The sequence below is a fragment of the Carcharodon carcharias genome, chromosome 10, assembly GCF_017639515.1.
Source record: "Carcharodon carcharias isolate sCarCar2 chromosome 10, sCarCar2.pri, whole genome shotgun sequence".
NCBI classification, from domain to species: domain Eukaryota; kingdom Metazoa; phylum Chordata; class Chondrichthyes; order Lamniformes; family Lamnidae; genus Carcharodon; species Carcharodon carcharias.
Genome location: NC_054476.1, coordinates 34824897 through 34849143, shown reverse-complemented (window position 1 = coordinate 34849143; position 24247 = coordinate 34824897).

Below are 24247 nucleotides of genomic sequence, written 5' to 3'. Positions count from 1 at the left end.
CCATTCACCTCTCACTCCTGTGCTCACTGACCTATATTGGCTCTCAGACACCAATACCTCAATTTTTAAATTGTCATTCTTGTTTTCAAACCCCTCCATGGCCTCACTTCTCCTGATCTCTGTAACCTCCTCCAGCCCCACAACGATCCAGGACCTCAGTGTTTCTCCAATTCTGGTCTCATGTGCGTTGCCAATTTGAATTGCTCCACCATTGGTCGCTGTGCTTCCAGCTGCCGAGGCCTAAAACTCTGTGGTTCTCTCCTTATATCTCTCTGCTGCTCCACCTCTCGCTCCTTCTGTAAGATGTCCCTTTAAGATCTGCCTCTGTGTCCAAGTTTTTAGTCACCTGCCCTAATATCACCTTATTTGGCTCAGTATCAAATTTTGTTATGTAAAGCTCCTGTGAGGTGCCTTGGCATGTTTGACTATGTTAACAATCCTAGTACAACTTTTAAACAAGCTGTTGTTATTCTGTTGCACTGGGATTTCTACACTTACTTCAAATGTTCATTCAATTCTTGGCTTGAGAACTGACAGGAGCCTTATCGATTTCGATGACCTCACTCTTCCTGAATGTATTTACCAAGTAGGGTCTTGTTGCTTTTCTAATTGAACGGCTCCTTTGTCTAACTCCCTATGGATCTCAATTCTCAGCAGGAGTTTGATGGATAAATTGCTTGTCTTACAATTATAGTATGACTCCTTTCACAACTTCAGGACATTACAAATCACTTTACAGCCTATGAAGGACCACTGAAATGTAGTTACTGTTGCAATTTAAGGAATGTGGCATCTGATTTGCATGCAGCAAGCTCCCATAAGCAGCAAGGAGATAAATGGTCAGACAATCTGATTTGGTCATATTGGTTGAGGGATAAATATTAACCAAGACACTGGAGAGAACCCCTGTTCTTCTTCAAAATAGTGTCATGGGATCTTTAATTGCCACCCATGAGGCCATGGTTTAAAATATGGCAGATCTGACACTGCAGCACAGCCTCAGTACTGCCCTGAATGTTTCAGCCTGGATTATATGCTTAAACCTGTGGAAATCCACAATTTCTGATTGAGGCATGAGTGCTACCCACTGATCCATGGCTGAATGACTAGTACCATAGATCATGTCGTATAAGTCAACCCTTGAAATCTTGAAAAACCCTTCCAAAAACACCAGTTGACTTATATGGCAAGTATAAAATGTGAAGCGCCAACGTTGGTGTAGGTGGTCACCATTTTGCATTGTGAAAACAAAAGGTATTTACTACAAATAAAATCAATGTGACACATTTTATTGAATGAATTAATTCTACAGGGGTACCTTTAAACATAACCAAAACAGTTTAAAAACTGTCAAATTCATTGGTTTTAGCAGCTGCCAGAAAGAGTTCACCAAATCCATTCTGAGTCACTTTGGCTATGGCATCACCATAAGGATCCCACTCTGGATCAAATTTTGAATTTTCGATTTCAGAATCATCCCATTCACAACAAATCAACTTCCTTTCCATCCATTGGTATGGATATTCCACATATTTTGAATGACCTGATGACAGTTTGTACATTAATAGCATACTACGATTTGATGATGAAACCACACAAAACAGCAAGCATGGAAACATGCATATATCCCTCCTGTGAAAGTTTTTTCTCCATCGACCATCCACCTATTCAATTCAGCACAAATGTGATCCTTGGATGGCTTGTTGAGGCGCACATCCAAGGATTGAACTTTGGACGTTAGACGTCCTGGTATAACTGTAATTTGGATGTTATTTCTTTGCAGGCGTCTCTTGATCGCATAGGTTATATGGGATCTGAATATGTCCCACATTAATAAGCTGCATTCTTTGTGTGGGCAACAGGATGCCTATTCTACACATTATCGATCTACAACTTCACTCTATCCTCACTCATCCAGCCATTGTCATGGACATGCACAAAAACTCCTGCAGGGAACTTGATTTCCAGCATGATTGTATGTTTGAAAATTACCTTAGACTTTAATTTTGTTCCGTTGGCCATGCAGGGTCATACCACCATGAATCTTATCTAGTTTTCACTAGAACTGTTTTTGAACCTTTCCATTCAGTTGGTTGCTGGGCATATCGAAATTCATGGGCATTTCGAAATTCATGGGCATTTCAGCCATGTTGCCAATGTGATACAATGGGCACTCATGTTTTTGCCTCTGTCTGATGATGGAATCAGGATTCAGGAATGGATACAGAAACCTGGTAATTTTCGCATCGAGGTCTTTTGGTATTCTCCGAGCAGTCTTGGTTTTCTGCTGAAACATTAGCAATTTCATTCCATAAAGCAGCTACACCAACTAGCTAAAAGCAAAATGCCACGGATGCAAGAAATCTGAAACAAAAACAGAAAATGCTGGAAAAACTCAGCAGGTCTAGCAGCATCTGTGGAGAGAGAAACAGAATTAACGTTTCGAGTCCGTACAACCCTTCTTCAGGGCTCTGAGTTTTTCCAGTGTTTTCTGTTTTGGTACACCAACTAGCTGTTGCTCTGAAATCTTTGCTAGACTCAGGCTTTGATTTGGCCCACCTAAGTGCATATATATGCATTGCATTTCTGGTGATGCTGTAACGATTTTTGAGGATTCATTCGCATTCTTCTCAAGATCAGGCTGGTGCCTGGTCCCTGTCCTCATGGTGCATTTGGTCTTGGACATCTTCAGGGAGGAGTTGTTCTACTTCCATTCTTGCACCAATTTCTCACTAACCCCGAGTTCCCTCACTGCAGCACAGTTAGTGGACGAGTTAGCAAATATTATGAATGTTAATTTAAAACCAGCTTCATAATTCATTCTTTTTGGTGGAGGACCCATTTCTTTTCACCATTTGCCATGCGTGGTCTGTTCTGTGCGGGCTTGTCTTAAATGCTGGAGAATCTTCTTGGCAACACGGCCTGTATCACCTGCTTGACCCCACGAGCCAAGTTATAAAGTGAGTAAAACACGCATTTCTGAGGTGAAAAGTTGAGATTGATTCCTAATGTGAGTATATCATTTCTGAGCAAAAAAGGCATTTGGCTTATACGCCAAGATTAAGCCTAAGCTGAATTTTGGTGCTGATAAATGTGGGGTTGTCTTATACACCATGTAGACTTATACACGTGACCTAAGACATAATGTTAAAGATTCAGAATGTTTCTAATTATCCAAACTCCTGTGGTTATGATTCTTTGTCACACGTTTATGTCAACACTTATCACTACCACTCCCAAAGTAAAGATTTGTGAATGGTTTCTTTTTTAATCATTCACAGGATGTAGGCGTCGCTGGCTAGGCCAGCATTTATGCCCATCCCTAATTACCCTTGGGAAAGTGGTGGTGAGCTAACTGAGTGGTTTGCTAGGCCAGTTCAGAGGGCATTTAAGAGTCAATCGCATTGTTGTGGGTCTGGAGTCACATGTAGAGGAGGTCGAGGTGAATGTGCAAAGGAGGGTCCGTGGAGTCAACGACTGCCTCCTGGGGAGCGAACTGATGGTGGGTGTGGTATGAGGGAATGGTGTGTGTGAGAGTGGCAGAGGGAGCCAGTAGAGTAGGAAGGTGAGGGTGCATCGGTACTGGTAGAAGGGGTGGCGGGGATGGTTGGTGAGACTCAGAGGCAGGCATGAGCCCTGAGGGCGGGAAGGAGGAGGTCATTGATGTCAATGTGGGTGGGGGTGGGATTCTCAGGAAGGTAGGGAACATGCATTTTCACCTAGACTTCCTGGAACAGCAAGGGTTCGGGTTGGTAGGTGACAGTGGGGAAGTGGAACGTGATACCTGGGGTGTTGACAGTAATGGGGGAAGGGACATGGGTGACTGGGGGAAGGGAAAGGATGGGGGAGCTGACAATATACCTGACCACGACCATGGTTGTTGAAATCGAAAGTGGGCGGAGCCTTGACAGGCTGCACGAGAGTGGAATCAGTGGGAGGGCGGAGTTGCAGGTCAGCTCAGATGGACAACTGAAAGGGAACCCCAGCAGACAGCATGGAAAATGCTCAGGTCAGTAAGGTGAGTGTGATGGATGAAGACTCCACGTTAATGGGAGAGAGCTTGCACAAGGCTCCGAAAGGCCTCGCCATGCACACACACACACACACACACACTTCTCCCTCCAGAATCACTCGTGGTCCGGCTGCATGCAGCTAAACTGCTGGTGGGGGGAGGATGCAGTGGGAGGACTCGCGAAGCCTGTCAATAAAGCTGAAAGACAACATTACACATGATTTTCAGATTATAAAGTGACAAAATGTGTTCACCTGTGCAACCACTTGTGATCAGAATTTCTTAACTTTTTAGGCCTACCACTTCCTCTAGGTGCTGCCCTGACATCTACAGCAGGGATGGAGACAGCCAATGGTTAGCCCTGTTGCTCAGCTGAACCTGCCTCCTCCTGCTGCGGATATGTGTCCATGCGGTGAACACCAGATTGCGCACCAGAGCCTGTTCTAGATCTAGGTCTCACCAGGGTGTGTGCCTGAGGGTGGAGGGTGTTGGTAAGCGCTGCGATGGGTCTTCCAGGCTGCTTATTTCCAGCTCCTCTATGGAGGAGGTGTCCTCTTGGCTGGAGGTGAGGATGTGGATGGAGCTGAGGGCATCAGTCGCGTGGCAGAGCTCCCTGTGAACCAAAGTAGAGATAATTAGTGAAAGGCAGCAGAGTCAAAATCAGGAGAAAGAGCACTCGCAGGGCACAAATTTTCACTCTGTTGGCGGGCGTGCGCCCGACCTGCTCGAGCGTGAAATCTCGCACGTTAACCTTGGCCAAGTGTGCCAACGCCAACACGCAGTAGTGCGATAGTTTGGTCAGCGGGCGTGCACTGGAGTCGGCAGCGCGCCAGACGACAATGAAAAGGCTGTTAAGGTCATTAAATAGTCAATTAAGGTAAATTTTTCACTGCTCACCCAACCTAACAGTTAACGGGCAGGCAAGAAGGCCAAGTGGCCTTTGCAATTTTTTAGAAAACTCATTCATGGACAGGATGAGGTTTCCAAAAGCAAATAAAAATAAAATAAAAGTTTTGCAATTGAATTAATAACATGTCCCTGCTCAAGTGCCAGAGTCACATGGGGGAATATGTTTTATTACATTTTTATTTTTTTGTGATATCTCTTCATCTCTCTGAGGTAGCTCCATGCCTCAGGGAGATTATGCAGCGTTCACTTACGCGCATGTGTGAAGTTTGTGCTTGGCCTACTCGCCCTCCTCCCCCCGCTCACACACACAGACAGCGGTCCCATGCTGGGTGGGCCTTAACTGGCTGCCAGCGTGAAATCATGATGCGCTGCTGATCGCGGGTGGGCTCGGCAAGGGCTTCCTGATCGTACCCACCGAGCCCACCCACCAAGGGCAAAATTCTGCACTGTTGCATTGAGAGAGGGATGATGTGGCGCAGGAACCTCACATGGGTGTTTGACACCAATTTCACCGTCCCTGCAAGCACACTCCACGTCCTCAGCATTCGGTGCGATGGAACACTCCTCAAAGAGAGTGAGAGGCCTAATGTGGGCCTCTCCCTGCTATTGTGAGACAGCTTCCCCTGCATGAAAACAGACGGAGGGAATGTGAGCAGGACACACGGCACTGCATGGAATATTTGTATGGTGAGCGGAGCCATGAATATGATGAGGACATGAACTCCGGAAGATATTAGCCTGATGGAGCCCACCCACCCCTCAACACCCAGAGCCCCCACCCCCCCACCCCTCCCCCCCGCTCCCCCAACAGGAGACGATGTTGGAGGCAAGAGGGTTTGGATGGGGACCCTGCCACCATCTGATTAAGTCCGGGCAGCAAGGCTTGAAGACGGCCTGACCCGCATGCCAATTGAGGCCCTTAAATGGGCAATTAATGCACACTTAAGGGCCTCATCCTTCTACCACTGGTAATCAACCAATAACCTTATTAGATTTGCTTGCAGTCTAATAGTGGGAGGGTCCATTGTTCAAAGGCACTCAGTGCCTGGTGGGGCGATCTGGCATCGGGAAGCGGGGTGCTACTGTGAACCACCTCTGCCATTTCCTCCAAACCCCCCTCCTTTCTTTTGCAGGTAATGCCCTCCCCGTGGCTTCCATCCTGTCATCACTTACCTTTCTCCAGGGATCCAATGATGATTTGTGGTAAAGGTCCCCGCATATTACTGGCAGCACCCACCACCTAACACTACTAGTGATGCTGCATGTAATGGGGAGCTGCAGACTTCATTGGCTGGAAGCTCTTGGAGGCAAGACTGACTTGGGGAGCTCCAGCAATTAGTTGATCCCATGTGGAGCTGGGAGTCCCAGCAGCAGGGTTCCTGCTGCTGATTGGAGACTTCATTCCCTCGAGACTCCTGGAGATCAGGTCAGTGGGTGTGCCGCCAGATTTGGTGGTCACTTCGGCCACCTGCCTCCCTCAGTAAATTCCGCCCTCTGCTTCTGTAGAGCTTTAAGTGTGAGAATGTGTGTGTGTGTGTGTGTGTGTGTGTGTGTGTGTGTGTGTGTGTGTGTGCGCGTGTGTGTGTTTTATCTGTAAAGTTCAGCTTTTCAAAACTCTTCAAAGGACCAAAGTGAGTTCAGTTCAGCTCAAGGCAGGAAATTGCTACATGAATAGAACAAACTAAGTAATGACACCTTGGTGTCACCCATGATTTGGAGGCAAGATGGGACCTTAGGCACGACTCACAGCAAACAGTCTATTTTACAGCAAACAAGGTCAATTTAGCAGCACATTACTGCAAACAGTTTACAGAGTCTACTTAAACAGAATTATAGCAAACAGCTCAGGACCTAAACTATAGCAATTTTTTCTGAGTACAGCAGGATTATTCCTCCAGTGAAATGCAGTGAGCGGAGGATAGCTATACAACAGAGATAATGTGTGCAGGAAATCGATCCCAGTCATATACAGCGGCATGGTCTCCAGGCTTGGCTGACAGGGCAGTTACCCAACTATCTCCATTCTGGGCAGGACCTGTGTCATTACAGGCAGCATAAATGATGTCATGATGATATTAAGAAACTTGTGAACACTGAGGCTGTATTCACAGGGCCAGAGAAGGTCAGTGAGATCTAATAGAATTTTAGTTTTACTGAGCGATGAAGGAAGAAACGACCCCTTCAAAGATGTTGAATTATTTTTATGAAGGTAGAACGAGCAGGAGCGAACCTTCTGGCTCACCAATAAAGTGCGGCAAGCTGGGCCACCCACCCTTTACGGTTCAGACCCTCACCCACTACCTCATGAATTATCTCACTAGTGACTGTCCTGATCTGACTATTGGCATTAAACTGACAAGCTGTCCCAGGGACCCTTGTTTGGCTCCCCACAGCTCATCTAACGGATTTAAATGAATCTGCAGGCCTCAAAATCTTGGGGGTGATGTGGGTTGGGGAAGGAGGTCAGGGAAGGAGATAGGCTTCTTCATCACCTATTCAGGTGACCAACCAACACTCCTAACACCTCCACCCCTCCTACCAACAGTCAGTCCCTCAACAATCAAAACTGAACCCCAATCAGTTTTCGGTTAATTTACAAATGGTGGGGCTTGTCCCATGTTGGTTCAGGGATAAATATTAGCCAGGACAGCAGGTACTTATGTAGCATCTTTCACAACTACCAGGCACCCCAAAGTGCATTACAGCCATTGAAGTACTTTTGAAGTGTAGTCACAGTCATAATGTAGGAAAAATAGTCAGCTTGTGCACAGCAAGATCCAATAAACTGCAATGTGATAATGACCTGATAATTTGTCTTTTGTAAGGAACATATCTTTTTATTTCTGTTGGGCTGTTGTAAAGAACATATCTTTTTATTTTCTGTTAGTTTGTGGACTAAAATTACAATGGCTGCAGTTTGAAAGACACGTCCACAGAAACGACGTCTGTCGTTGGGAAATTGTTGGAATCCATTATTAAGGAAGTAGTAATGGGGCATTTGGAAAGTCAAAATGCAATCCATCAGAGTCAGCATGGTTTTATGAAGAGTAAATCGTGCTTGACTAATTTGCTAAAGTTCTTTGAAGATGTGACAAGCAAAGTGGATAATGGGGATCCTGTAGATGTAGATTACCTGGACTTCCAGAAGGCCTTTGATAAGGTGCCGCACAAAAAATTAATACCCAAGATAAGATCACATGGAGTTAGGGGTAATATATTAGCTTGGATAGAGGATTGACTAACCAACAGAAAGCAGAGAGTTGGAGTAAATGGGTCTTTTTCTGGATGGCAAGCTGTAACTAGTGCGATGCCACAGGGTTCAGTCCTTGGGCCCCAACTATTTACAATCTATATTAATGACTTGGATTCAGGGAAAGAAGGTACTATAGCAAAATTTGCAGATGACACCAAAATAGGTGGGAAAGTAAGTTGCAATGAAGAAATAAGAAATTTACAAATGGATATGGACAGGTTAGGTGAATGGGCCAAAATTTAGCAGAAGGAGCTTAACAGAGATAAGTGTGAGGCTTTCCATTTTGGTCAGAAGAATAAAAAGGCAACTCATTATTTAAATGGAGAGAAACTTCAGAATGCTTCAGTGCAGAGGGATCTGGGTGTCCTTGTGCATGAATCACTGAAAGCTAGTATGCAGGTACAGCAGGTAATAAGGAAGGCAAATGGAATTTTGGCATTTATTGCTAAAGGAATAGACTATAAAAATAGGGAAGTGTTGTTGCAACTGTACAAGGCATTTGTGAGACCGCACCTGGAGTACTATGCACAGTTTTGGTCCCCTTACTTGAAGAAGGATGTAGTTGCATTGGAGATGGTTCAGAGGAGGTTCACTGGATTGATTCCAGAGACTAGGAAGGACAGACAAATAGAAAAAGGCAGTGGCATTGCATTGCTGGTTAAAGAGGAAATTAACGCAATAGCGAGGAAAGATATTAGCTCCAACAATATGGAATAGGTAATGGTAGAGCTGAGAAACACTAAGGGGCAAAAAATGTTAGTGGGGGTTGTTTATGGACCCCCAAACTCTAGTGGTGATGTTGAGAATGGCATTAAACAGGAAATTAGAGACGCATGTAATAAAGGAACATCTGTAAGAATGGATGACTTTAATATGCATATAGATTGGGCAAATCAAATTAGTAACAATACCATAGAGGAGGAATTCCTGGAGTGTATACGGGATGTTTTTCTGGACCAATACATTGAGGAACCAGTGAGAGAACAGGCCTTCCTCGACTGGGTATTGTGTAATGAGAAAGGAATAATTTGCAGTCTAGTTGTGCGAGGCCCCTTGGGGATGAGCGACCATAATATGATAGAATTCTTCATCAAGATGGAGAGTGACGTAGTTGATTCTGAGACTTGGGTCCTGAATCTTAATAAAGGAAACTACAATGGTATGAGGCACAAGTTGGCTATGGTGGATTGGGAAACGTTACTTAAAGGGATGACGGTGGATAGGCAATGGCAAACATTCAAAGAGCGCATGGGTGAACTGCAACAATTATTTATTCCTGTCTGGCGCAAAAGTAAAACAAGAAAGATGGCTAAACCATGGCTTACAAGGGAAATTAGAGATAGTATTAGATGCAAGGAAGAGGCATATAAATTGGCCAGAAAAAACAACAGACCTGAGGATTGGGAGCAGTTTAGAATTCAGCAAAGGAGGACGAAGGGATTGATTAAGAAGGGGAAAATAGAGTACGAGAGTAAGCTTGCAGGGAACATAAAAACTGACTATAAAAATTCCAAAGATAGGTGAAGAGAAAAAGATTGGTGAAGACAAATGTGGGTCCTTTACAGTCAGAAACAGGGGAATTTATAATGGGGAACAAAGAAATGGCTGACCAACTAAATAAATATTTTGGTTCTGTCTTCACAAAGGAGGACACTAATAACATATCAGAAATGTTGGGGAACACAGGGTTTAGTGAGAGGGAGGAACTGGAAGAAATCAGTATTAGTAGGGAAATGGTATTGGGATTGAAGGCCGATAAATCCCCAGGGCCTGATAATCTGCATCCCAGAGTACTTAAGGAAGTGGCCCTAGAAATAGTGGATGCATTGAGGGTCATCTTCCGAGATTCTGTAGACTCTGGAACAGTTCCTATAGATTGGAAGGCAGCTAATGTAACCCCAGTATTTAAAAAGAGAGGCAGAGAGAAAACACGGAATTATAGACCAATCAGCCTGACGTCGGTAGTGGGGAAAATTCTAGAGTCCATTATAAAAGATTTAATAGCTGAGCACGCGGAAAACAGTGGCAGAATCGGACAGTCAGCATGGATTTATGAAAGGGAAATCATGCTTGACAAATCTACTGGAATTTTTCGAGGATGTAACTAGTAGAGTTGATGGGGGGGGGCGCCAGTGGATGTGGTTTATTTGGACCTTCAGAAGGGTTTGACAAAGTCCCACATAAGAAATTGGTGTGTAAAATTAAAGTGCAAGGATTGGGGGTAATGTATTGAGATGGATAGAAAACTGGTTGGCAGACAGGAAACAAAAAGTAGGAATAAACGGGTCTTTTTCCGAATAACAGGCAGTGACTAGTGGGGTACCGCAGGGGTCTGTGTTGGGACCCCACTTATTCACAATATATATTAATGATTTAGATGAGGGAATTAAATGTAATATCTCCAAATTTGCAGATGACACAAAGCTGGGTGGGAGGGTGAGCTGTGAGGAGGATGAAGAAATGATTCAGTGTGATTTGGACAAGCTGAGTGAGTGGGCAAATGCATGGCAGATGCGGCATAATGTAGATAAATGTGAGATTATCTATTTTGGTAGCAAAAACAGGAAGGCAGATTATTATCTGAATGGCTATAAATTGAGAGAGGGGAGTGTGCAATGAGATCTGGGTGTCCTTGTGCACCAGTCGCTAAAGGTAAGCATGCAGGTGCAGCAGGTGGTAAGGAGGGAAAATGGTATGTTGGCCTTCATAGCCAGAGGATTCGAGTACAGGAGCAGGGACGTCTTGCTGTAATTATACAGGGCCTTGGTGAGACCATACTTGGAATATTGTATGCAGTTTTGGTCTCTTTATCTGAGGAAGGATGTACTTGTTATAGAGGGAGTGCAGCGAAGGTTTACCCAGCTGATCCCTGAGATGGCGGGACTGACATATGAGGAGAGATTGAGTCGATTAGGATTATATTTACTGGAGTTCAGAAGAATGAGGGGGGATCTCATTGAAACCTATAAAATTCTAACAGGACTAGACAGGGTAGATGTAGGAAGGATGCTCCTGATGGTGGGGGAGTCCAGAACCATGGGTCACCGTCTGATGATTTGGGGTAGACCATTTAGGACTGAGATTAGGAGAAACTTCTTCACCCAGAGAGTGGTGAGCCTGTGGAATTTGTTGCCACAGAAAGTAATTGAGACCAAAACATTGTATGTTTTCAAGAAGGAGTTAGATATAGCTCCTGGGGCAAAAGGGATCAAAGGGTATGGGGAGAAAGGGGGAGCAGGCTATTGAGTGGATGATCAGTCATGATCATAATGAATGGCGGAGCAGGCTCGAAGGACCGAATGGCCTACTCCTGATCCTAGTTTCTATGTTTCTATGTCGGACTTTTCTTATGAGTAGAGATTGAGCAGTTTAGGCCTATACTCACTAAAGTTTAGAAGGGTGAGAGCAGATCTAATTGAGGTATATAAGATGCTAAAGGGGATAGACAAAGTAGACGTGGAGCGAACGTTTCCCCTTGTGGAGCATTCTAGAACGAGATGCCATAGCTTTAGGCTAAGGGGTAGTAGAATTAAATCAGAGATGAGGAGGAATTACTTTTCTCAAAGGGTTGTGAATCTGTGGAATTCACTACCTCAGAGTGAGTGGATGCCAGGATGCTGAATAAATTTGAGGAGATAGACAGATTTTAAATTTAGTAACGGGTTGAAAGGTTATGGGGAGAGGGTGGGAAATTGGAGTTGAGGTTGAATGAGATCAGCCATGATTGTATTGAATGGCGGGGCAGGCTTGAGGGGCTGAATTGCCTACTCCTGCTCCTACTTCTTAAGTTCTTATGTTGAACAGGATGATAGATATATATGATGTTGCAATGCTGGAACAGAGTATGCCATGAAAGAAAGGATGGTACCAGAAAGAAGCTCTCTGGCAACAATGTTTTAATTGGGTTCCTGGCCAGGTGACCAGGTTTTTTTGTGAGAGCAGTGCAGCTGAATAGCTCCTAGCCTGAAAGGAAGAGGACCGAAAAGCTCTTTCTCCTGTGTGTGGAAGATTCCAGTAATTCCACCATAATAGCTAGCTGGCTTTTTCTCCTCATATCTCTATAAGCTGCTATTTCGCTGAAAACCCCTGTCAAGAGGCAAAGAGGAAAGTCACTGTTAGAAACATTGAAGGGCAAGTGCTCAACCAGTGAACTAAATACTGAAAGTGCTGGAAGACCACCTGGTGTCATCAACAAAGATCTGAAAGGAGTTTGGAAGACGGTGAAAATCAACCTATCAAATCCAGAATTGGTGCTATTGAACTGTTTTATCCCACCCTTAAAATCCATGTCTTTTGTGTGTCTTTGGTGTCTTCTATATGTGTGTATAGGGGTTTCAGAAGGGGTAGGGTTTAGGTTATAGAGTTAGAAGTTAGCAGTTCATATTTCTTTTTTTTGCCACTGTTACCAATAGTTTGTTCAATAGACAGTTGTTTACTTGTTAAGTATACAAACCTGGTGCTTGTATTCTGTTAAACTAAATTAAACAGTTAGGTACAATTGGGGCAATCTTGTGGTTTGGTCAAACTTTTCACATTTGTCACGGCTTGGGGAACAGTGGAGCGTGATATCACAGTGCACTATCCCCAGTGAGTCGTGACACTTGCAATAATGTTGATTGAGGGATAAATGTTGGCCAGGACATTAGAGAGAACTCCCCTTCTTTAGTTTGAAATAGCGGCCATGGGATCTTTTATATACATTTAAGAAGGCAGACGCTGAGTTGGTTTAACATCTCATCCAAAAGATGAGTGATACAAACTAGTTCATTTCCATGTTTATATGACCTGATTTGGAAAGTGCCCACTTACTGCTCATTTTGCCACTAAAATCTTTCTTTTATCTTTTTTGTGAAAGTAGGAGCTTCTGAAGAGAGTCTGGTGGCCACAGGTCTTTTTGGGAACTTGGTCGAGAACGTCCATTTCTCTACTGGTTACAAGGATGTCATTTTGATGGGAAGTGAGGGAGAGATCCAATTGCCTGGCTACACTGACTAGCTGAGGTACTTACCAGCAACACAACATGGAATTGTTTGTTTAGCAAAAAGCACAGTTTCTCGTGAATTGCATGGAGTGCCTCGACATTTTTGAAGGGACAATTCAGTGAATTGATAGGAATCCCTGCTCAAAATGCCCTACTTCCACCCCTCCCCCACTGCACACCTCCCTCCATCCTAGCCGCCTGCTCAACCCTGTAGACCATTCTCCTTGAACCCCTTCCCCCTACTCACACAGGGGGAGACAGTGGAATAGTGGTACAGTCATTGGGCTAGTAATCCAGATGCCTAGGTTCATCCTCTAAGGGCACAGGTTCATATCCCACCACAGCAGCTGGTGGAATTGGAAGCTGGTCTCAGTAATGGTGACCATGAAGCTATCATTGATTACTGTAAAAACCCATCTGGTTCACTGATGTCCCTCTAGGGAAGGAAATCTACCATCCTTATCTGGTCTGGTCTACATGTGACTCCAGACCCTAACTGCCCTCTGAAATGGCCTAGCAAGCCACTCAGTTGAAGGGTAGTCATGGGTGGGCAATAAATGTTGGTCTTGCCAGTGCTGCCCACGTCCCATGAAAGAATGAATTTAAAAAAAAACACCTCTCTATCATCTGCCTCTTGCCCACAACCTCTACTAGATAATGTGAGATGCATCCCCACAAAAAATAGCCAATCCTGCAAGAGATGTAAAAAAAATATATTAATTTTCAGCATTGATGCTCGTCAATAATTAAAGAGAGTGACAGAGATCTGTTCCTCTATTTTTTATTTCTGTGCAAACACATCTGGTATCAGCACAAGCCTTTCCAGATGATGGAAGTTCTCTGCTCCCAATTATCTTTCAATTGTTTGCAAAGAATTATTGCACCAAGGAACAGAATTATTAAACTGAATTTCAAAGCATTTCTTGCCATTGCAGAACATGAAGACTGTGTAGATTCTGTCGCAGTATACGATGTTGGTCAGCACTTAAAAGATGTGACCAATTTAAGAGGCAGCAGATAACCTCCACTCTGAGCAATGAGCTGAATAAATCTTTCCCGTCCCATCAATGGGTATAACAAAAGAGAATCTAACCATCTCCCCTTGACTTTCAATGGCATTATCATCGCTAAATACCTCACCATAAACATCCTTGTGGTTACCATTGGTCAGAAACTGAACTGCACCAGCCATACATGGCTACAAGAGCAGGTCAGAGGCTGGGAGTTCTGCAGCAAGTAACTCCCCAAAGCCTGTGCACCATCTACAAGGCACAAGTCAGGAGTGTGATGGAATACTCTCCACATGTCTGGATGAGTGCAGCTCCCACAACACTCAAGAGGTTTGACACAATCCAGGACAAAGCAGCCCACTTGATTGGCACCCAATCCACCACCTTCAACGTTCACTCCTTCCACCACCTGTGCACAGTAGCAGCAGTGTGTACCATCTACAAGATGCACTGAAGCAACTCGCTAAGGCTCTTTTGACAGCACCTTCCAAACCTGCAACGTCTACCAGGGAGGTGACTCATAGGAACACCACCACCTGCAAGATCCCCTCTAAGTCACAAACCATCCCGACTTGGAAATATATCGCTGTTCTTTCACAGTTGCTGAGTCAAAATCCTGGAACTCCCTCCCCAACATGCCTGTGGGAGTACCTACACCATTTGGGTTGCAGCGGTTCAATAAGGTGCCTCATCACCACCTTCTTAAGGGTGACAAATTCAGGTCTTGCCAGCGGCACTCACGCCCCATGAAAGAGTTTTTAAAAACATGGCGCTGTCTGTACTTTTAACCGTTCAGTTTGGCGCTGTGACTGGCTGAAGCTGGTAGTTGGAAGGGATGATAAGGATTTCCCTGTGAGTCAGGAGAAACCTTCAATGGAGCTGGTGGGGGGGAACTGTGGTCCTGCAAGTCTTGCGAGGGGTCGCATTGCCTTTTAGCTTTCTCTGTGAGACCAGTCTTTTCTGACCCCCGGAATCTGGCTGACAGCCATTCTGCTCCCTCTTCTTGCCCTTTCCAGACAAGAATGTGCTGCCTGAAAGGGAAATGGAATTCAAAATGGAATTGGGTAAAAACTTGAAGGCAGGTCCTGTGGTGCAGTGGCAGTGGCCCTACCTTTGGACCAGAAGCTCTGGGTTTAAGACCCACCCCATGGAAGGTGTGTTCATAATATGGCTGAATGGGTTGATTATCAGCCTGTAAATCCTTCCATTACGCCTGGTGGTAGAGAGCGGGAGTTTCCTGGTCAGCCATACTGCAGAAGGCAGTACTTTGTCAGGCATAATCATGGACCAATCCAATGGAAGTCCGTGGTCGCCAATACCCTCTTAGTACATTGTACCTGAAGGAGGAAGGAAATACTTAAAAATGAAAATAAAATTACAGGGCTATGGGGAAAGAGCAGGGAGAGTGGGACTAATTGGATAGTTCTTTCAGAGAACTGGGCCAGATGGCCCCTTTCTATGCTGTATCAATCTTTGACTCTATGGAATCATATCTCCTCTTTTTCCCTTCCAGCAAAGGTTTGTGGGTTGATAGCACTTTGTACCACCTGGTTCAGCAGCCCAGCACTTATCGTGGAATTCACTTCTGACTTGACTGGCTCCTCAAGTAGTTTCTGGCTAGTTTATACTATGTACAACTCAAAGCAGCTTCACAAGTGAGATACATGCCATCTAAGTGAGTGGATTGCATAGAACTTACAATGCAGAAATAGGCTATTGGGCCAATTGTTCCATGCTCGTGTTTATTCTCCTTGTGATCCTCTGCCCAACCTTCTTCAATCTCAACCAATCAGCATATCCTTCTATTCCTTTCTCTCTCATGTTTATTTAGCTTCCCCTTGAATGCATCTATACGAGTTGCCTCAATTACTCTTTGTAGTGAGTTCCATATTCTCATCAATCTGTGAGTAAAGAAGTTTCTCCTGATTCCCTTATTGGACTTATTAATGGCTATCTTATATTTATCAGCCTTTGTCATGGAGTCCTCCAGAAGTAGAAACATCTACCCTATCAACTAACAACAACTTACTTTATGTAGCACCTTTAACATGGTAAAACATTGCACGACACTTCACAAGATCACTCATCAAATATATTTTACACCCAGCCACACAGATGTTAAGAGAGGTGACCAAAAGCTGGTTAAAGAGGTAGGTTTTAAGAAGTGTCTTAAAGGAAGAGAGGGAGGTAGAGGGGCGGAGAGGTGCAGGTAGGGAATTCCAGAGCATGGGGCTTAAGGAATATTCCCAATTCTAATGACCATGGGTCAGCTCTCAACTTTTTCTTCTCTAGACTTAAAAGCCTCAACCTGTCCAAACTTTTCTGATAGTTATAAACACTCTGGACTTTAATCAATGTTCCACCAGGCTGCTGAAAGGTTTAAGTTTCCAACTTACGTAGTACTAAGCCTTGGGCAGTTGGGGTACTCTCACCTCCTAGTCAGAAGGTTCCCAATTCTCTTGTGCTTTTTTCCCATCTTCTTTTCCATTATCAGTGATGACTTATTACTAAATCCTGGTTTTATTTATCATTGGTTAAACACTATTTCTATAACTCTCCTTTGAATAAACAAGTATACACAAGACAACAGAAATAACTGTATTTAGTAACCTTGCGAAATCCTTGTATTTAATTGTGTACAGTATTGGACATTGCTAGGTTTATACAGCTGGCTAATTTAAATAGTGCACATATATTAAATACAGACTTCAATATTAGGAAATAAAAATATACCATATTTTAGTGAGGGGATTTAAATGCTCCATTATTTCAGATAGTAATCTGCACAAGAGTTTTACACATTGTAAAACATCACTTTAAGGTGTATATATTTATTGAAAAGTTAGAATCAAAATTGTACTAGACATTATCATTTTTTTTGCAGTTTCATTCTGGAAATGTCTGGCTGCATGCATTCTCTGTTAATTTGATTGTCACACTTTAAAAAGCAATGTATAGGAATTAAAGTGCCTTCCTAATATTTTACTTGGTCTCACAGATGGTTATTTATCTCCTGCATCTATTTATTCCTAAGGTATTTGCCATTGGATGTGAGGCAAAAATGTGTGACATGGAAGAACCAGTAAAATCAGGCAAATTTCTGTGTGCCTTTAGACACATTTAATATGCACTAATCATCTCCTGTAGTTTTGCTCATAGGTTAGCTATCAGCTGTAGCTCAATGTCACACTCTTGTCCTTGAGGCAGAAGATTGTGTGTTCAGCTACCACTTTGCACACTTGAGCACACAATCCAGGCTGATGCTTTCAGTATAGTACTGAGGGAGGGATCCGCTGTTGGAGGTGCCATCTTTCAGATGAGATCTTACACTAAGGCCCTGTTGATCCTCTCAAGTGGGTATAAAATGTCCCCAGCACCATTTTGTGGAAGAGCTGGGAGAGTTCTTCCCCCAGTGTCCTGGTCAAAATGTATCCCCCAACCAACAAAACCAAAAAACAGAATACCCAGTTATTATCACACTGTGGGAGTATGCTGTAGCAAATTGGCTACTGTCTTTCCTAAGTTACAGCAGTGGCCATACTTCAAATGTATTTACTCAATCATAGTGTGCTTTGGAATATCCTGAGAATATGAAAAATGCTATTTCAATATAACATAGCTTGTGTTACAACCAGGTGAGGATTGTTGTCAGGACTTGGCCTTTCTTTCCCACTCCTTGATTGATCGTAACAGGTTTTTTGTAACTTACAAGGAAAGTATTAATTCTGTGTCTGTACTTAACGATTTATGTGCTGATTGAAAATAAATTAGTCTGATAGGCTTTCTGGAGTTTAAACACAAAGGGGTTAGTTTTTATGGTGCTAAAAACCCAACCAGGTAAAGACATGAATATGTATGTAGGACGGTAAACCCACATCCCGACATTCACAACATACACAAAAGCATGCAAAATTACAAATTATACAGCAGAGGAGGTTAATTTTTGGCCAAATTAAGATTCAGTAATAAAAAGCAAAAAAAGACAGTTCACTGTTTATGAGTTATTTGCTGTTGTTTGTGGCTGAGGTAGTTAGTTTTCAATGGCTGTCCCGATTTCTTTCCTGGAAATGTTGCTTTGGGATTTTAGAAATGTCCTACAGAACTTCTCTGTCTGTTGACCCTAGTATGATATAAGCAGGCAGAGTGAGAGAGTGTGAGAGACAGTGTTACTGCTCCATTTGCGGATGACTTCTTCTGACTGCTAAAAGCAACCGGGGTTAAAATAAAAGGCATTTCAAAAATAGTAATTTTGGTCATATGACCTCTCTCCCTTTAATGATTTCAGAAGGTAATTATTAGCTCTTGCCTGGACAGACCTTGGCTATTGAGTTATGGCCTAAGTGATTAATTTATTTGATGTCCCACCCATTACTTCTGAATGGAATATTCTCCTCTGTGATGAGCTAGGAAGAACATATCAACACCTTCCATATATTCATTGTCCCTGCAGAATTGTGTGTTTGAATGTAGCTTTATAGTAATGCACATGGTGAGAGCCAATTACAAGCTTCAGTCCATCTGCAGGTGTGAAATTCCATAGGAGGTTTGCCTTGGCATGTCCTAATTTTATTCCACTTTGGAAACTTCCAGAAACTGACCACTTGTAATTGCAGATGGCCGGATGACCTGTGGCAGCCATCTTAAGTCAGTGTCTTTGTTTGCTTTTACAGTCTTTTTAAAGAAGTTCAATACATATCTGACCAGCCGGTGAAATTAAAGATTAATATTCCACTTGCACATGTCGCATCATCATGATGCTTGTAACATGAAATGACTCCTTCAACAGAAGGTGTATAACCTTGACATTTCTGTGAAGTTAGTGGGAGATTTTGTGCAGTTCACAAAAAATCAGATTTCGAACTGGCTTTTAAACATGCTACAATATTCTTTGAAAAGGTGCTTTTATTAATGTCTCAGTTGAACATATTTGACTATTTACCTATGATTAAGAAAGATTCAGGTCCTCTGCCAATCAAATAATGAGTAATGGGCTGTACTGTGGTTTCTATATAACACATGCTGTGTCTGCCCAAATGGGGCATTTTATCTCAATCTGAAATATAGCATCATCCACAGCACAAATATAGAGCAGGTGATTTAACAAGAGTCATATAAACTGATTGCAGCTGTTGTGTGTGCATGTGAGAGTGCTTGAGTGTGTGATCGTGTGACTGAATGTGTGTGTTTATTGCATGGCTACAAGAAGAAGTCAGAACCTGGGTATCCTGAGGTGATTAACTCCCCAAAGCCTCCAAGGCACAAACCAGGAGTGTGTTGGAATACTCTGCATTTGCCTGGATGAGTGTGGCTCCCAAAACACTCAAGAAGCTCAACACCATCCAGGGCAAAACAATCCTCTTGATTACCAGCCTACCCATAATATTAAACATTCACTCCCTTCACCATCAGTGCATTGAGGCAGCAGTGCATATCATCTACAAAAGACTTGTCCAACCTTTTTCCATTGGTGGGGGGTGGGGGGGCGGGGGCGGGTGCATATTTCCATTTTTCTCACCCGAGGGGATGGTGAGCCAATGAGGGGACATTCCAACAAGTAATAAAAAATCTAAGGGACTGGCACACCATCCATGGTTAACTAGAAAGGTTAAAGATAGTATCAAACTTAAAGAAAAAGAATATAATTGTGCATAGACAGGTGGGGCAGGTCAGAAGATTGGACAGAATATAAGGAACAGCAAAGAATGACCAAAAGATGAAAAAGGAGGGAAAAATTAGTGTATGAGAGAAATCTAGCCAGAAGTATATAAACAGAAATTAAGAGTTTTTAATAAATATTTAAAAAAGAAAAGATTTAACAAAGTGAGCATTGGTCCTATAGAAAGTGAGTCCAGAAAATTGATAATGGAAAACAAGGAGATGGCAGATGAATTGATTTTGCATCAGTTTTCACTATAGAAGATACAAGTAACGTCCCAGAAGCAGCTATAAACCAGGAAATGGAAATGGGGGAGGAAGTCAGGAAAATTACAGTCACCAGAGAAGTGGTACTGAGTAAATTGTTGGAGCTATGGGCTAACAAGAACTGGGGTCCTGAGGGACTTCCTCCAAGGGTCTTAAAACAAGTATCTAGTCAGATAGTTGATGCATTGTTTTTAATTTTCCAGAACTCTCTAGATTCAGGGAAGGTCCCATTAGATTGGAAGATAGCAAACGTAATTCCATTTTTCAAAAAGGGAGGGAGGCAGAAAGCAGGAAACTACAGGCCAGTTAGCTTAACACCTTTCATAGGGAAAATGTTAGAAGCTATTATTGAAGAAGCTATATCAGGACACTTGGATCTAAGTTCTAAGGCAGAGTCAACATGGTTTTGTGAAAGGGAAATCGCATTTAACCAACTTACTGGAATTTTTTGAGGAAGTAACATGTGCTGTTGATAAAGGGAAATCGGTTGATGCATTGTACTTAGATTTCCAGAAAACATTTGGTAAGTGCCATATCAAAGGTTATTGTGGAAGATAAAAGCTCATGGTATAAGGGATAACATATTGGCATGGATAAAAGATTGGCTTGCTAACAGGAAGCAGCGAGTAGGCATAAATGGGTCTTTTTCAGGTTGGCAAGATGTAACGAGTGTTGTGCCACAGGGATCAGTGCTGGGACAATTTATATAAATGACTTGGATGAAGGGATGGTTGCCAAATTTGCTGTTGACACAAAGATAGGTAGGAAAGTAAGTTGTGGAGGAGACATAAGAAGGCTACAAAAAGATATAGATAGGTTAAGTGAGTGGGTAAAGACCTGGCAAATGGAGTAAAATGTGGGAAAATGTGAAATTGTCCATTTTGGTAGGAAGAATAAAAGAGAAGTATATTATCTAAATGGTGAGAGATTGCAGAGCTCTGAGGCACAGAGAGATCTGGGTGTCCTAGTGCATGAATCACAAAAGGCTAGTATGCAAGTAGAGCAAGTAATTAGGAAAGCTAGTACAATATCATTTATTGTGAGGGGAATTGAATACAAGAGTAGTCAGGTTATGCTTCAGTTGTACAGGGCACTAATAAGACCACACTTGGAGTACAGTGTACACTATTGGTCACTTTAAGAAAAAATGTAAATGCATTGGAAGCAGTTCAGAGACGATTTACCAGACTAATACCTAGAATGCGTGGTTTGTCGTATGAGGAAAGGTTGGACAGAATAGGCTTGTATCCACTGGAGTTTAGAAGAGTAAGAGGCGATTTGATTGAAACATTTAAGATCCTGAGGGGTCTTGACAGAGTGGATGTGGAGAGGATGTTTCCTCTTTTGGAAAAATCTAGAACTAGGGGTGACTGTTTAAAAATAAGGCGTTGCCCATTTAGGACAGAGATGAGGCAAAACTTTTTCACCCAGAGGGTCAAGAGTCTTTGGAACTCTCCCTTGAATGATAGTGGAAGCAGAGTCTTTGAATATTTTTAAGGCAGAGTTGGATAGATTCTTGTTAAGCAAGGGGGTGATAGGTTTTTTGAGGTAGGTGGGATGTAGATTTCAGGTTACTATCAGATCAGCCATGATCTTGTTAAATGGCGGAGCAGACTCGAGGAGCTGAATGACCTACTCCTCCTTGTTCATATGAGCAGATTTCGGAAAGTTACATGAATTTCAAAAAAAAGTTCAATATCAAGAAAAGAAATAACTTGCTCCGCAAAAAAGTCAAACCAATAAATTGATATTTTTTTATGAAAAAGAATAATTAACAAAAATGGCTGTTATAATTCCAAAAGGTGAGCATGTATATATCCAGCTCAGTCCCAGCCTCAGAGCGTTTACTCACTCACTCTCAGCCACTGTGACACTGGGTGAGAGTATGTGTTGGTGTGTGGGGGTGAAGGTGACTCTCACTCTCCCACACACACAGACACAGGGCAGAATTTTATGGCCCCTTTTTGGCGGGGAGGGAGCTGTAAAATGCGGCGAGACATTATAAACCCCATTGACTTCAGTGGGAATGTAAAATCCCGCTGCCGTAAAATTCTGCCCACAGACTCAGTCACTCTCTCCTCCACACACACTCTCACTCTCTCCCACACACACACTCTCCCATGCACACACACACATGCACTCATTTACTCCCACACACACCCTCACTCTCTCCCACATGCACACTCTCTCCCCCCTCACACTCACTCTTCTCTCCCACACGTACGCTCACTCTCTCCCACAAGCACACTCTCTCCCCCCCACACACACACTCTCTCCCACACACACAGGCACTCACTCTTCGCTCCCACACACATACACACACTCTCTCCCCCCCACAAACACACTTCTCTCCCACATGCACATTCTCTCCCACATGCACTCTCTCCCACATGCGCACACTCTCCCCCCAACACACACACACACTCACTCGCTCCCACACACTCACTCAATCGCTCTCACACACTCACTCGCTCTCTCCCCGCCACACACACACATACTCACTCACTAACTATCTTACAGACACAAACACTCACTCTCTCCCACACACACTCACTCACTCTCTCCCACAAACACACACACAATCACTCTCTCCCACACACACACTCTCTCCCATGCACACACACTCATGTACTCATTCACTCCCACACACACCCTCACTCACTCTCTCCCACACACTCACTCTCTTCCCCACACACACTCACTCACTCACTCTCTCCCACACACACTCACTCTTTCCCACACACACTCACTTGCTCTCTCCCATACACACACACTCACTCTCTCCAACACACACACTCTTTCCCACACACTCTCTTCACACTCACACTCTTTCCCATATACACATTCACTAAGTCCCTCCCCTACACACACACACACTGTCTCCCACACACACACAAACAATCTCTCCCCCATATTCTTTCACACTCTACCACACACACATGCTCATTCTCACTTTTCACTTTCTCCCCCACCCCCCACACACACACACTCTCTCCCCACACTCACTCACTCTCTCCCACACCCTCACTCTTACTCTTCCACACACACACATGCACACACTCTTTCTCCCACACACACACACTCTGTCCCCTATACACACACATTCTGTCCCCCATACACACTCACTCTCTCCCCCACACACACTCACTCTCTCCCCAACTCACACTCATCCACACTCTTACCCCCCCACACATACACACGCACACTCACTCTCTCCCCCACACTCATTCACTCTCTCCCCCCGCAAACACACGCATTCACTCTCTCCCCCACGCATTCACTCAATCTCTCCCACTCACACATTCACTCAATTTCTCCCATACACACACATTCACTCTCTCCCCCTCTCACACTCACTCAATCTCTCCCACTCTCACACTCACTCACTCAATCTCTCCCACTCTCACACTCACTCAATCTCTCCCACTCTCACACTCATTCACTCAATCTCTCCCACTCTCACACTCATTCTCTCCTACCCTCACACTCACTCAATCTCTCCCATTCTCACACTCACTCACTCACTCAATCTCTCCCACTCTCACACTCACTCACTCAAACTCTCTGACTCTCACATTCACTCACTCAATCTCTCCCACTCACTCACTCAATCTTTCCCACCCTCACACTCATTCACTCAGTCTTTCTTCACACACTCACTCAATCTCTCCCACTCTCACACTCACTCACTCAATCTTTCCCATTCTCACATTCACTCACTCAATCTCTCCCACTCTCACACTCACTCACGCAATCTCTCCCACTCTCACACTCACTCACTCACTCAATCTCTCCCACTCTCACACTCACTCCCACCCTCACACTCACTCACTCAAACTCTCTGACTCTCACATTCACTCACTCAATCTCTCCCACTCACTCACGCAATCTTTCCCACCCTCACACTCATTCACTCAGTCTTTCTCCACACACTCACCCAATTTCTCCCACACGCACATACTCACTCAATCTCTCCCGCACACACACTCACTCAATCTCTCCCACACACACGCTCAATCTCTCCCATATACTCACTCACCCTCTTGCGTGCACACTCACTCTCTCCCGGATACACACACACTCTCCCACACAAACACACACACTCACTCTCTCCCACACACACCCACTCACTCTCCCAGACACACACACTCACTTACTCT